This window comes from Gossypium hirsutum, chromosome A08 (genome assembly GCF_007990345.1).
Source record: "Gossypium hirsutum isolate 1008001.06 chromosome A08, Gossypium_hirsutum_v2.1, whole genome shotgun sequence".
Lineage (NCBI taxonomy): Eukaryota > Viridiplantae > Streptophyta > Magnoliopsida > Malvales > Malvaceae > Gossypium > Gossypium hirsutum.
In genome coordinates, this window is record NC_053431.1 from 36,505,876 (window position 1) to 36,520,769 (window position 14,894).

Here is a 14,894-nt window from a genome sequence, read left to right on the forward strand (position 1 = left end):
AATTTATATATCTTATAAAAAAAAGTATTTTGAGAATTGAGTTTGATTTAATTTGTATTTTCATACTACTAATAAATATAATTAATTATGATATTAATATATTAAAGTCATCGAATTAGCTTTTTAAAATTAATGTTTCATTTTTAATTTTATTTAAAAAATTATTTTAGCATTTTATAGTTATTTTTAATTTAAAATTAAATAACAATGTTACTAATTAAAAAGTAAATTTAAATTGTATCAAATATAATCAAATTAAACTTTATGAATCATAATATAATTTCTAATTTTTTAATAGTTTATTTTCATAAGTGAAACAAATATTGAGATGAAATAATTTAATTGTATTATTAAAAAAATAAAGGAATAGATAAAGATAAATTAAAAATCCAACTTCTTAAAGGGTAAAATAAAATCTAATTTAAACCTAATTATTAATATTACAAGTATATTTAAATTTTTAATATTAAATTTCTACTTAAATCTATCATTTTCATCACCATCTTCTATCTTGGTCTTCTTCAACAATCTTTCATCATCTAGACTTGCCAATTTTTTGTCCAACTTCGCTCATGGATAGATCTAATCATCTTCAATCAACATTGAACTTTTAATGCAATTAATTACTTTAGAGTTACCAATTACTTAAATAATAATAACAAATTGAATATTTGTATGAAATTATAATTACGATACTAATTAGCATAATGGTATACAGTAAAATTAAAATTAATAACATACAATTATAAAGTGAAAATTTCATATTAAATAATTATAAGGGAAAAGTGAACAAGGGTGAGTTTAAAACAAATTTAATATAATATGTATTATAAAGTAAATAAATGTATGATGATGAATGAATGAATATTATAACTTTACCTCATCAATGATTAAAATGATCTTTTATCACTTTCCGGTGTTAATTCTCATTGGACAATGATTTGAAATTTTCTATTCGAAAAGTTATTATTTTAATACTCCATTTTATTTTGAGATACTTGAAACTTACCAATGCTAATAATCTCTATTTGTTGAAGGTTATTTATAATGATAAATTTTAATTTTAATTTATATATAATTGAAACACTAATTAAATGATAATTGATTTAAAATAATATATTATTTATAATTAATATACTCAATTGTGTAGTTTAAACCAATAAAAATTCTATTCTACAAAAAATATTGATATAATTTTATCTATTATTTTTTTAGAAGATTTATCTATAATTCTTAACTATATAGTTCAAATGAATAAAAGCTTTATGAATAAAAGCTTTGTTATTAAAAAAACTTATTTATTTAATTTCAATTTAGTAATCAAATGCACATTGAAGGATATTCTAACTTATTCAAAAGAATTTCCAAACATGTGATTTTACATGTATTGTTAATTATAAATAAAAAGGACTTCACACTTCTATATTGGATTTGAAACGATGAGAAGTTGATGGTATATACAATCTTGAGATTGAGAAAGATGTAAAGTGGATATATTGTGACAGCCCTAATTTGACCCTAGTCGGAAAGTGGTTTCGGGACCACAAAACCGAGCTATAAAAATAATTATAAGTTATATTTCATGTTTATGAAGTGAGTAAATACAAGTGTGAAAGTTTCAAGCTTTGATTTGGTCATTTGCATGTGAATTTATTCAATAGGACTTATATGTGATACTTTTGAAATGTGATTGGTTAATTTTTAATGGTTTAATAATGCATGTGTTTAAAGGAATGGTTTTGCATGTTAATTTACCCATTTCTAGTTAGTGGCCGGCCATGTTACTATTATATTATAAAATATGATAATTTTTATAAGCTTTATTTAGTTAAATGCCATATTATCATGAATGAATGTAATAAAATAAAGAAATAAAATAGTAGGTGGGTGAAAACAACAAAGTATTCACCTTGTTTCTTTCCAAAAACCGAAAGAGAAGAAGAGTTGGGGAGAAAGGAGCCATTCGGTCATTTAGGTCTTCATTGAGGTATGAAATTCATGTAAATTTTTGAAATGTTAGATAAATTTGAACTAATCACAAGTTCTTTAGGTAACCCATGTTAGAAATTTCGGTATTGAGATGCCTAGAACTTTCGGCCATAGTAGCTATGGAGAAATAAGGTTTTTGTTTCTTGTTAAATTGGATGAATCTTGTTGTATGAGTGCTTGAACAAACTATGATCAAATAGATGCATAGATTCAAAGTGGGAAGATCAATTGGCTATTATTTTTGATGCTAATGCCGAATATGAAAATATTGTACTTGAGTAATGTATGTGGTTTGAGTTAATAAAATGAAAAGAATGCTTAAATGTGTTATAATCGATTAGGTGTTAAATTAAAAAAAAATTGCTAAAAATTTCCATGGTTCTAGCCAAATATGCGTTTGATTAAGAAGAAATTGTTGAAAAATGTAGGTGAACATGACAAGTGTATTCGGCTTAGGGCATAAAGGATATGAAAATTTTGGTATTTATTTTTGATTGTGTGTGTATGACCATGGATAATTGGCCGCACAAATATTATAAATACATGGTGTATATTATAATTATTAAGCTACAAAACATTGTACATGTTCGGCCAAGGTAAATTATTTGAGTAAAGTATATCTTGATGGTACATTTCGGCTAGTATAAAATGTATTAAAGCTATATGTATAATTGTTTAATGTGACTTACCAAATATACAAATTTGAAAATGAAATGATGAGAGACTTAAGTGGGCAATTAATTCAAGTGAATTGGTTCTAAAATGTATATGGATGCCGTATGACTATGTTTGATTTGGGAAGTAAATTGTTTGATTTAGCTCAAGAGCTTAGAGGATCAAAGTTGGATAGGGGAAAGGAAAAAGTGATCGAATAGCCGTTGAAATCGTTCGACAACATCCGAGGTAAGTCTTTGAGTAATGGAACTTAGTTTATGATTTGATTAAATCACGACATATAAGCATAACAAATAAACGGTGATATAATGATTCTACTTGAATTATGTATCGAGGTAATTAGTTTATACTTATGACTGGTAGCCGAATGTGTATAGAGATCATGTTATAAAGCAAATTGAAATCATGCTCTTTGTATGTGGCTATTGAGCCGAAAATGGGAATGGTTGATAAGTGTCTTGTGCTTGAGTTCTAGTAATGAAAATGAAATACAGATGTGTTATGATATATTGATATATGTGCATGATTATTCGGATGATATCCGGACTAAGATCCGAAGGCATTTGTGCTAGTTACTATATCCGGACTAAGATCCGAAGGCAATTGTGCTAGTTATTATAACCGGGTTAAGTCCCGAAGGCATTCGTGCTGGTTGTTACATCCGAGCCAAATTCCGAAAGTAATTATGTTTGGAAAGGCGCGATTCTGTCGTAATAATTCCGATTAATGTGCTCATAATCCCTAATATGACCAAGTATGGATCGTATATACTGAGGAAAAATGTGGTACAGTATAAGTTGTGATTATGTAATCGAATAATGCTCTCCCGGCCATTCCTTAGGGTTATATGAAGTCTATAGCTCACTCGAGTTACATGAAATTGATTCAAATGAAATTTAGTTAAGTTTGACTTCGAATGTGTAAACATATTGATAGAAGTGTAAATTAAAATGAATATGTGATCTTGTGCATAGACAATTATTTATCCTTATGAATGCTATTTCTTTTATGTTTTTGTTTCAAATGATTTCCTTACTTATAAGCTTACTAAGCATCGAAACGCTTACTCTGTTGCTTAAATTCTCTGTATTATAGATTTTGTTCGTCAGCTATCGGACTCGGAAGTGTCAAAGTTGAAGTCATCCACACTATCTAAGCCCCTTTTTTGGTACTCTTTTAGTTGAACTTTGATAATGGCATGTATAGGACCGACCTTTGTTGTTAATTAAGTATCTTTTGGTAATGTATATATATTCGTATAGCCATGCGAAAATGGCATATATATTTTGAGTATAGCATTATAATCATTTTGTATATATGGTCTTATGATATGGTTATTGAGAGGTATGGAAATGCTTGGTAATGATTAGCCATTGGAATGGCTAATCATGATCATATTTGGTGCTATGTATGTCAAATTGCTAGCTAATGCATGAAAACCATGAAATAGGTAAAATTTATCACAAAATAGATTCAGACAGCAGTAGTGACATGAATTTGAAAAATCACTAAAAATAATAGAAATGGAATTAAATAATGAATAAGTTATGGAATCAAAGCTTGATGAGTCTATTTTCATATGGAAGGAACAAAACAGGTATATGAGCTATATTTTATGAGATGTTTAAATTTTTGTGAAATAGGGCCAGAGCAATTTCTGGATCCCCTGTTATGACTTTGGAAATTCGCCATAAATTTTAAAAAGATAATTAAAAGTCATGATTTATATGTACAGATTCATTGTTGAGTCTAGTTTTATTAGAGACAAACAGCATAGTCATTGAAGCTTTATACAGGGAGATATCTGATTCGTAATACACAGAGGTCAGAGTAGTCGAACCCTGAAATGGGGGAGACTTTAACTAATAAACTGTACTAATTGGCCCAACCAAAAATTATAGAAAAAAATTAGTAGATATATGTATGAGTCTAGTTTCAGGAAAAATTTACGGAATTGGATTTCGAGTTTTGGAACTCGAGATATGATTTTTAAAGCGACTGTGATGCAGTTAGCCAGCTTGTCTGGAAAATTTTAAAATGAATTGTATGAGCTGTTTAAGTAATGAATTAAGTCCGTTAACACCTCGTGTTCGATTCCGGCAACGGTCTCGGGTACGGGGTGTTACATATATAATCTATAAAAATATATAGAGTTTGTTTGGATAACATAAAGTAATTAAATGAAAGTGTAATTACACTTCTGTGATTACAAAAAATTGTAATTCTCTAGACGTATTTAACTGATAGAGTGTAGTTACATTGTATTTCCTAGTATCATGGTTGATAGGAAAAATATTAATTAAATGGTTATTTAATTTATATTTTTTAAAAATATTAATTACTATAAAAATGATGACTATGATAAAAAAAATTTCTAAATAAGTAATAAAAATTAAAATTAAATCATCATATGTGTCGAAATCATTTTTTTGTTTCGAAAAACGGCCGACTTTTATTTGAAAATGAAAACGAAAAAACGGGACTCGCCACCACTCTTTTTTATGAGGTGTGATCAGGTCACCTTGTGATTAATCGTTTTAATAAAGCGTTTTGATTTACTAAGACAACAATTTTAGTCTACGAAAATCGAGAAAACGGGTTCGGGAGTCGGTTACGTACGGGGAAGGATTAGCACTCTCGTAATGCTCAAAATTGGTACATAATTGATTAATTAATGTCTTAACATCGAAAGTTAAAAACTCGAAAAGAATTTAAGATACGATCCTCGCTTTTTATTAATGTTGATTAAAAAATGCTTGGATAAATTGAAACGAGCATTAAAGGCCCTCTCGTCTCGAGATAACTAAATGTTGCATCCCGTAAGTTAGGATGCGACATTTGAACACTCGAAAATAAGCTTGTCTATTAATCGTTTTTTTATATTGTATTTTGATTTTAAAAGGATATTCAGTTGTTTAGATCCAACGAGAAAAACTGAGACCCCGTAAGTTAGGGCACGACCTTCTCGAATTTCTTAACGCGGAATATTGATTTTATTTTTATTCAACAATCATGTTTTTTAATTCAAAGGGATATTCAGCTACTTAGGTTTAACGAGAAAATCGAGACCCCATAAGTTAGGGTACGATATCTCGAATTTCCTAAATGCAAAATATTGCTGATTTTCAATATTTTAAATTTTTTACAAATTTAGGTAAAAATGTGTAATATTCAAAAGAGGTACACTTAATTTATTCGATTATAATATAAAATGCAACTAAAACATGAGAAAATTGTCACGTACAATGAATTATGATAGTGTGAAAGAAAATTATGATAATATGACATAATATGCACGTTAGAATAATAATAATAAAATTAGATGATAATGACAATAATATATAAATATTAATACTAATAACAACACTAACTATAATGATAATGATAACTAAAGCAATAAAAGCATAAAATACCCTATAAATAAAAAACGAACCAATAATAAAAGAACACAATGGGATAAAATAAAATAATAAATAAGTAAACAAATAAGTAAAATAAAGTATAATAAAATATATAACAATCCAAAAAGTCCAAACTTAATAAATAGGGATTTAGTCGACTTTAAAATGAAATTTGGAATCTAAATTGAAAAAAAACAAGTGCAAGGATATAAAAGGATTAAATCACGATTAAAGTGACATTAAAAATAGAACTTTAAATACTAAAAATATAAAATGAAAAAAAGAAAAAAAATCAAAAGTGTTTTAAAAAGAAAATAAAATGAAGTAAAAATAAGGATGAAATTGAAAGCTAAACAAATTTTTTGGGGGAAAATCATAAACAAAAATAAGGTATAGGGCCGAATTGTAACGCGCGAATGACAATGAGGGATCAAATGGGCAATATTCCCTATCCCCGCAAAATGCGCAGTTTCAATTTGGACAGAGATGAATCAAATGCAAAAGTTATGGGGTAGAATTAAAAAGGAAAAAAGAATGAATAGGGTTTGATTGAAAATAAGAGAAAATACAGAGGGCTCGTTGCGTAAATAACCCGAAAAATCCATAAACACGCAGATCCCTTAACTAGATGGGGTCAAAACGCGGGTTGAAGGCCGAAATGGTGTAATTTTGGCCACTGAAATCGGGGTTCCAAACGGAACCGTATAGAGAGCTTATAAAATCAAAATTTTGAAAAAAAATAGATCATTTTATGCCATTTAAAAAAAAACAGAAAGCTATTCTTGTTTCTCTCTATAGGCACAGCCCTAGGATTCGATTAGGGTCCATTGGCCGTCCGCCGTTATTGGCGACTGTAACCAAAGTCAATGGTAACCATAGAGAAACCCGAAGCCTAAACTGAACCCTTTTTTTTTTACATAGAATCAGGTTTAAAACAGAAAGATTTCAAAAACAAACCCTAAAACTCTTAAAAAGAAAAAAAAACTATTGACTCTTGGCCTCCTCCGCCGTGACTTCAACCAGATCCCTAGGGATTCGACAGTCTTTGGACCAGAAAAGCCAACGTCGACGATCCCGAAACCAAACAATGGGTAAAGATCCCTTTTTTATGTATTTGCTTTCGGAAAAAGAATTCAAAATACCCCCAAAAAAACATGAATCACCTTTTAAGTTTTTTATATTTTGATTCTTCTCAATGTCTCTATTTTTTATTTCTATGTATGCGTAAAAAAATTAAAATGATTATTGTGGCTTTTATAGCCGTGAAAGAACAATATAAATTTTTATTTGTTTTTTCGTGGCTATTGCCTATTTGCTACTGTTGTCCTCTGTTTTCATCTGATTTGCAGGTACAAGGCTAACTGTGGCGTACGAAGAAGGCGACGTGGCATGCAGGTGGAGGCCGTACAGAGGCTAGATTACAGCACACTTAAGGGTTGGGGCTAGGGTTTCTGTTTGGCTGAACCTAGGTTTAGGTTTTAGGCCATTGGGACTGGTTTATTTCATTCGGGTATTGTGCCATTGTAAATGGGCCTGAATTTCGAGCTTGTTTTTATCTTTAGTTTGGGTTCTTTTTAATTGGGGTTATGTTTTTGTAATTGGGCCAATATTTGCTAATTGGTCCTTCGTAATTATTTGATTCAGACTTCTTAATTTGGGCCTAGACAGAATAGGCGTGCTACAGCTGTCCCTCTTTGCTCGTTGTCGTGTAACGAGAATAGAGCAAAGACTTTTAAAATGGTTAATCTTGCCCAGCCTTCGAATCTTGACTTCTGTGGTGCTCCTCTTCTTCAAGTAGTCCTACCGCAACTTCAGGAAGATGAGACTTGCAGCTTCGATTTACTCCAATGTAGTTTCAAGGAGAAGAGATTTGTAGCTTTGATCTACTTCACTGGAACTTAAAGGAGATAAGAATTGATGATTTTAACCTGCTCCACTACAACTTTAGGGAGATAAGGTTTGTGGCTTCGATATGCTCCAATGTTATTTTGAAAAAAGAGATTTGTAGCTTCGATCTACTCAGCTAGAACTTCAAGGAGGTAAAAATTGGTAATTTCAACCTGCTCCGCTGGAACTTCAAGGAGATAAAGTTTGTGTATTTTTATCCTGCTTTACTACAACTTCACAAAGATAAGGATTATGACTTGTAGCTGCAATCTGTTCTGCTGCGGCTTCAGGGAAATGAGATTCGCTAACTTTAGTCTGCTCTACTGCAACTTCAGGGAAATAAGGCTGGTGGTTTCAATCTGCTCCACTGCAACTTCAAGGAGAGAAAGTTCACCATAATTTGTAACTTTAATATGTTCCACTGCAACTTCAGAGAAATAAGATTTGCTGTCTTTAGTCTGCCCCACTACAACTTTAGGGAGATAAGACTGGTGGCTTCGATCTGCTCCAGTACAACTTCAGGAATATAAGATTCGCCATTTTCGATCTACTCCATTGCAACTTCAAGGAGATAAGATTCGCCATGATTACTCAATCTGGCCTATTGCAACTTCAGAGGTATAGGATTTGTGACTTTATTGGTTTATTGCGCCGCTTCCTGGGGAACAGGGAATTTAAAATCTGTTTGATAGGCATATTTATGCCAAATGATTAGGATGTCATGATCAGAATGCATCAAATGCTCTTAACTAGATGTGTGTGAATGATATTTGCATGAATGTAGACTGTCATTTTCGAGAATGATCCCTTTTTAATGATTAGGTTGTCATTGCTCGTCGTTCATCAGGGTTCTATAACTGATACGCTACCATGCCTTCTTACCTGGCTGGTATCTTTGACAGAAGATTTGAAGAGATAGCCATAATTTGGACTATCCTTCCTCCAATGTTTTCAACTTTTTTGAATTTGGGTTAGTTCTAACTAGTGGTCTTGTTTCAGGTTCTTGTACCATTTAGAAACTTTTCAGAGTAAAATGCAAAACTTCTTTCATGTGAATATTGTAAGTTCAATAATCATTGTTTCAATGAAAAATGCTTGGAATTTTATTAAGAGCGAAGCTCGAAGTAAAGTAATCAAGATAAAAAATTTGCTAAAATACAAAATGAATAAAATAAAAAAAGGTGCCCCAGATATCGCAGTACGATCTTCTCTGTTCAAACTTGTCAAAGACCATTTCGAGCTAGATATGTGTTTAGGAGATCTAAAGTATTTGTTGATGTCCCAAGATGTAACGCTCCTCATTCTTGTTAATTCTGAGAGGATAAGACTACCACATGCCCCACTTTTAAAATTTGAGCCGCCCATTTTTGGGTTTTCAACTCAAAACCCCTTTGGTCTCAAAACGCCCTTTAGGGGTTTTCTCCTTGGCCTCTCCATTTTTTTAGAAGGTCTCAAAGCGCCCTTTACGAGTTTTCGCCTTGACCTCTCCCTTTTTAGGTGAAATACTTCTTGACAAAATTTGAATTCATAAGATTGGACAAGTTTTTGCCATCCATCTCGGCTAAAATCAATTCTCCTCCAGAAAAAAAGGATTTATTTACCACATAAGGTCCTTCCCAGTTTGGCATCCATTTCCCTCTGAAATCCTTTTGTATGGGAAGGATCTTTTTCAATACCAGATCTCCCTCATGGAATTCTCTTGGGAGAACTTTTTTATCATAAGCTCGCATCATTCGTTTTTGGTACATCTGGCCATGATGGATAGCCCTTAGCCTTTTTTCTTTAATCAAATTAAAATTGATCGTATCGAGATTGGATCTATTCTGCTTCATCCAACTTCACCTTTGTTAAAACTCTGAGGGAAGGAATCTCAACTTCAATGGATAAAACCGCCTCCATTCCATAAACGAGTGAGAAAGGCGTTGCCCCGGTAGAGGTCTTGACAAACGTTCAATCAGAATAGAGGAAAAATGGTAGCTTCTCATGCCAATCTCTATAGGTTTCAGTCATTTTTCCTACAAGATGTTCTTATTGGCTGCTTTCACCGCACCATTCATTTTTGGGCGATATGACGAAGAGTTGTGGTGTTTGATCTTGAATAGACTACAGACCTTCGCTATTGTACTATTGTTCAAATTCAGAGCATTGTCTGATATAATCCTTTCTGGCATTTCATATAGACATATGATCTCTTTCTTCAAGAATTTTCTTACTGCCGACTTGGTGACACCGGCGTATGAAGCGGCTTCTACCCATTTGTAAAGTAATTGATGACCACGAAGATGAATTGATGCCCATTGGAAGCTTTTGGCGATATCGGCCCGATCACATTCATGCCCCACATTGAGAAAGATCATGGGAAAGTCATAACGTGAAGAGGTGAAGAAGGCACATGAATCTTGTATCCATAGATTTGGCACTTATGACATCTTTTGGCATAAATAATAAAATCCCCTTCCATGATGGACCAGTAATAACCAAATCTCATAATTTGCCTGGCCATTGTAAAGCTATTAGCATGTGTCCCACAAACGCCCTCATGGACTTCTTCCAAGATTTTCTTAGCCTCTACAACGTCCATACATCTTAATAGCACTTGATCCTTTCTTCTTTTGTATAGGATCTTTCCATCCAAGACATAGTCAATGGCCAGTCTTCTTAGCGTTCTTTTATCATTCTCGGTTGCTTGGTCTGGGTACTCACGATTCCTCACATATTGCAATATATCGTGATACCAAGGGTGATCATTCTTTTCCTCTTCTTCGTCAATGTTGCAGCAATAAGCCGGAGCCTCATACATACCATAGGCTTCATGTCCTCTTATTTGTTTACTTTGATCATAAAAGCTAAGGTAGCCAAGGCGTCAACCATCAGGTTTTCATCTCGCAGGAGGTAGTAGAAAGTGATGTCATCAAACTCCTCCATTAACTCCAGAACTATTTTTTGATAATTGATCAATTTGGGGTCTCTTGTCTCCCATTTGCCTTTGGGCTGATAGATTACTAGTGCAGAATCCCCATATACCTCTAGCACTCTGATCTTTCGTTTCATGGCCGCACGGATACCCATGATGCATGCTTTGTATTCTGTCATGTTATTTGTGCAATCGAAATCCAATTTGCTGGTGAAGGAATAATAATCTCTATTTGGGGACACCAAGACTGCCTCGATTCTATTACCTACTGCATTTGAGGCTCCATCGAAATTTAACTTCCAAGGGTGGTTTTCTTGAGAGTTAGTGGCTGCAACGTACATCAAGTCTTCGTTTAGGAAATCAAAGTTTAAGGGTTCGTAATCTTCCAAAGCTCTACTGGCCAGAAAATCTTTTATCGCACTCCCTTTTATGGTCTTCTTGTTCCCATAGACTATGTCAAATTCGGAAAGCAAAATTTGTCATCGAGCCATTCTTCCATTCAAAGTTGTTGACTCCATTATATACTTCAAAGGATCTAGTTTTGAGATAAACCAAGTAGTGTGATACAACATATATTATCTTAGCCTTTGGGTTGTCCAAAATAAGGCACAACACAACTTCTCGATTGGTGAGTACCTTGTCTCACATTCAGTAAAATTTTTACTAAGATAGTAAATAGCTCTTTCTTTCCTTCCTGACTCATCATGCTGACCGAGTACGCATCCCATAGAATTCGCAAATATCGCCAAATACAATATCAATGGTTTATCTGGGTTGGGTGGCATCAGCACCGGGCCATTAGATAAATACTGTTTGACCTTTTCAAAAGTCCTTTGGCATTCTTCATCCTATACACTTGGGTTGTGTTTCTTAAGAAGACGAAAAATGAGGTCACATTTCTCGGTTAGTTGTGAAATGAACCAAGCGATGTAATTTAATCTTCCTAAGAATCCTCGGACTTCTTTTTTAGTACACGGCAGAGGCAACTCTTGTATGGCTTTGACTTTGTCTGAGTCGGTCTCGATCCCTTTCTCACTAACCCCAAATTCTAGTAGCTTTCTGGACCTAGCTCCAAATGTACATTTTGCTGGATTGAGTTTTAGTTGAAACTTTCTCAATCTTAAGAACAATTTCCTTAGGACTTGTACATGCTCCTTTTCTGTTCGGGACATTGCATCATGCCATGGAAGAGGGTTACCATGACCCTTTGGTATGTTGCTCCTGCATTTTTTAGCCCAACTGACATCACCTTGTAGCAAAATGTTCCCCACATAGTTACAAATGGGGTCTTCTCCATGTTTTCAAGATGCATCTTTATCTAATTGTATCCTGAGAAACCATCCATAAAGGAGAACAGTGAGTAACTCTCCGTGTTATCCACCAAGGTATCAATGTTAGGCAGTGGAAAATTATCTTTCGGGCTGGCCTTATTCAAATCTCTGTAGTCTACACACATTTGTACTTTTCCATCCTTTTTAGGGACGGGGACGATGTTGGCTACCTATTCTGAGTATTTTACCACATTTAAAAATCCAGCGTCGAATTACTTTTTGACCTCTTCTTTTATTTTCAACAAGACGTCGGGCTTCATCCTTCGAAGCTTTTGTTGAAGTGGCTTATATTCTTCTTTTATAGGAAGTTGATGCACCAGTATATCAGTATTCAACCTTGGCATGTCTTGGTATGACCATGCAAAGACATCCTTGAATTCTTGGAGTAATTCAATAATGTCTCACTTTGTCTCTGTGGCGAGACCGATTCCAATCTTCACTTCTTTCTCTTCTCCTAAACTCATGATTTCTACTAACTCCTTCTGAGGTAGGATTTGTTTCTCATCTTGTTTTACCATCCTCAGCAAATCAAGAGATAGGTCACAATCTAGGTCATCTTCAAAACCCTGAGAATCATCCATACACATATCTCGCTCAAAATGAGACTTTAAGTTATTAGCATTGTCACTCATATCATTGATATCCAGGGACCTATTATGGAGATGAAGGAATATCCAAAGAACAAAAGAATCTAAGAATAATCATCTGCATGGTATGATCATGAATGAAGAATAAAAGAATATTTGAAAGAATGTCCAAAGGACAAAAGAAAATAATTATTTGTATAGTGCAATTATGGATGGAAAGAATAAAGAATATTTGCTCAAAAATGATAGCAAAGATGCATATTATTGAAATTACGATTTTGAACATAAACCTATTTCACAAAAAGGACTCTTATTATTCCTAGGCCTAGAGCAATAAGTGTGTTTTGAACATTACTCTATATTAGTTCTAAAGACTATAGAAATCTCTTCCGGAGTCCAGTTGTTCAGAACACTTCCCGGCTCATAAGGGTAAATGCTCAACAAATTTACTCTTTCAGTTCCTTCTTCGTATGTGGTGTTGATGTCCAAATTTTCCAACATTCCTTCTATGGCTTCCTTTCTAAGCGTCCCCCACTCAGGGTAAATGATTCCTCTAGATACAAAAGTTTTCGATATATGAGGGAAGATTATTGGTTCCTATTTGATCTTCTCCCCATTCAATCTTGCTTTCCTTCTCTCTTGCTTCTTTTCTAGTTTTTTCTTTCTTTGTCTCATGTCTGACTTAAATCTTAAGCCGAAGTCGTCTCGTTTGTCCTTTATCATTGGTGCCTCAATCCTTCCTTAGAGGTGTCTCCCGAGTCCTTTTCTCGGTAAAGCCCCTTTCTCAATAGTTAGCTGCAGGCCCATTCTTGTAGCCTTGAATATCTAGGGCATTGGGATCCTGTTCCCTTCGGTAATAAATGTCGCATTCACAAATTCTAAAGATCGAAATGAACACTCGACCGCTTCGTCGTTTGCCTCTAGATATGGCGCGTCACTGGTCACTGCTACAATGATGTCCTCTTTAGCATTTATCATCACTAACCGACCTTCTGTTACCAATTTCAAATTTTGGTGTAGCGATAAAGGCATTGCCCTTGCTGAATGTATCCAAGGCCTTCCCTGTAATATCCTAAATTAGGGCTTAATCGGAATAGTGGTTTCGTGACCACAAATCTGAGATAGAAATAATTATTTTATAATTATTTTGATGATTATAATATGATTGCATGATTGTGTGAAAATTTCGTGATAAAATTCTATGCCTAAAGTGCTTAAATTGAAAGTAGGGACTAAATCGAATAAGTTGCAAAATTTGCATTCTAGAAGTTTTTAGTATGAAATTGCATTGAAATATTAATTAGGAGGTCTTAAATAGCAATTTGACCAATTTTAAGTTCATGGACAAAATTAGGACATGGAAGGAATTTTTGAAAGTTTAGTAAGGAGGGGCATTTTGGTCATTTGGATATTAAATGAAATAAAATGGGAAAAATAACACAAAATTGGTCATCATCCTCCTTCGTTGCTGCCGAATTCTCCCTCCCTCCATAGCTAGGGTTTCTTCAACTTTCAAGCTCCATAGTAAGTGATTTCAAGCCTCGTTTTTAATGTTCTTTACGTTTTTGGAATCCTGGAAGCTCGATTAAGCTTATGCTAGCAATAATTCAACCTAGGGTTTATATTTGGAAAAATACCCATAGGTGAAATTTGTGTATTTTGATGTTTTATGATAGAATATAGGGTTTTAAATTATGTTAGACAACTTTTGCTACTCGGTTTTGAGTGAAAACGAGTAAAATGGCTTAATCGGCAAAAATACCTAATAGTCACAAGTATATGTTAGAGTGAGAATTTGATGTTTCCATAGAAGGGAAAAATGATCAGCATGTTATAAAACATAAGAATAAGGAATAAAGTTTAATTCCCGAGCCTAGGGGCAAAAGTGTAATTTTTAAAAGTTCGTATTAAATGCTGTTTTGATGAATGTATGTATTAAATAAGATTAATTTGATATTATAGATCAAGAGAAACGAGATTCAAGTCACGATAGAGGAAAGAAAAGATTGTGGACTAAATTGCAAAATCTTTATATTTTGGTACCAAGGTAAGGTCATGTGTAAATAATGTAGCATAATTGTTATTTTTAAGTTATTGATGTTAATTATAT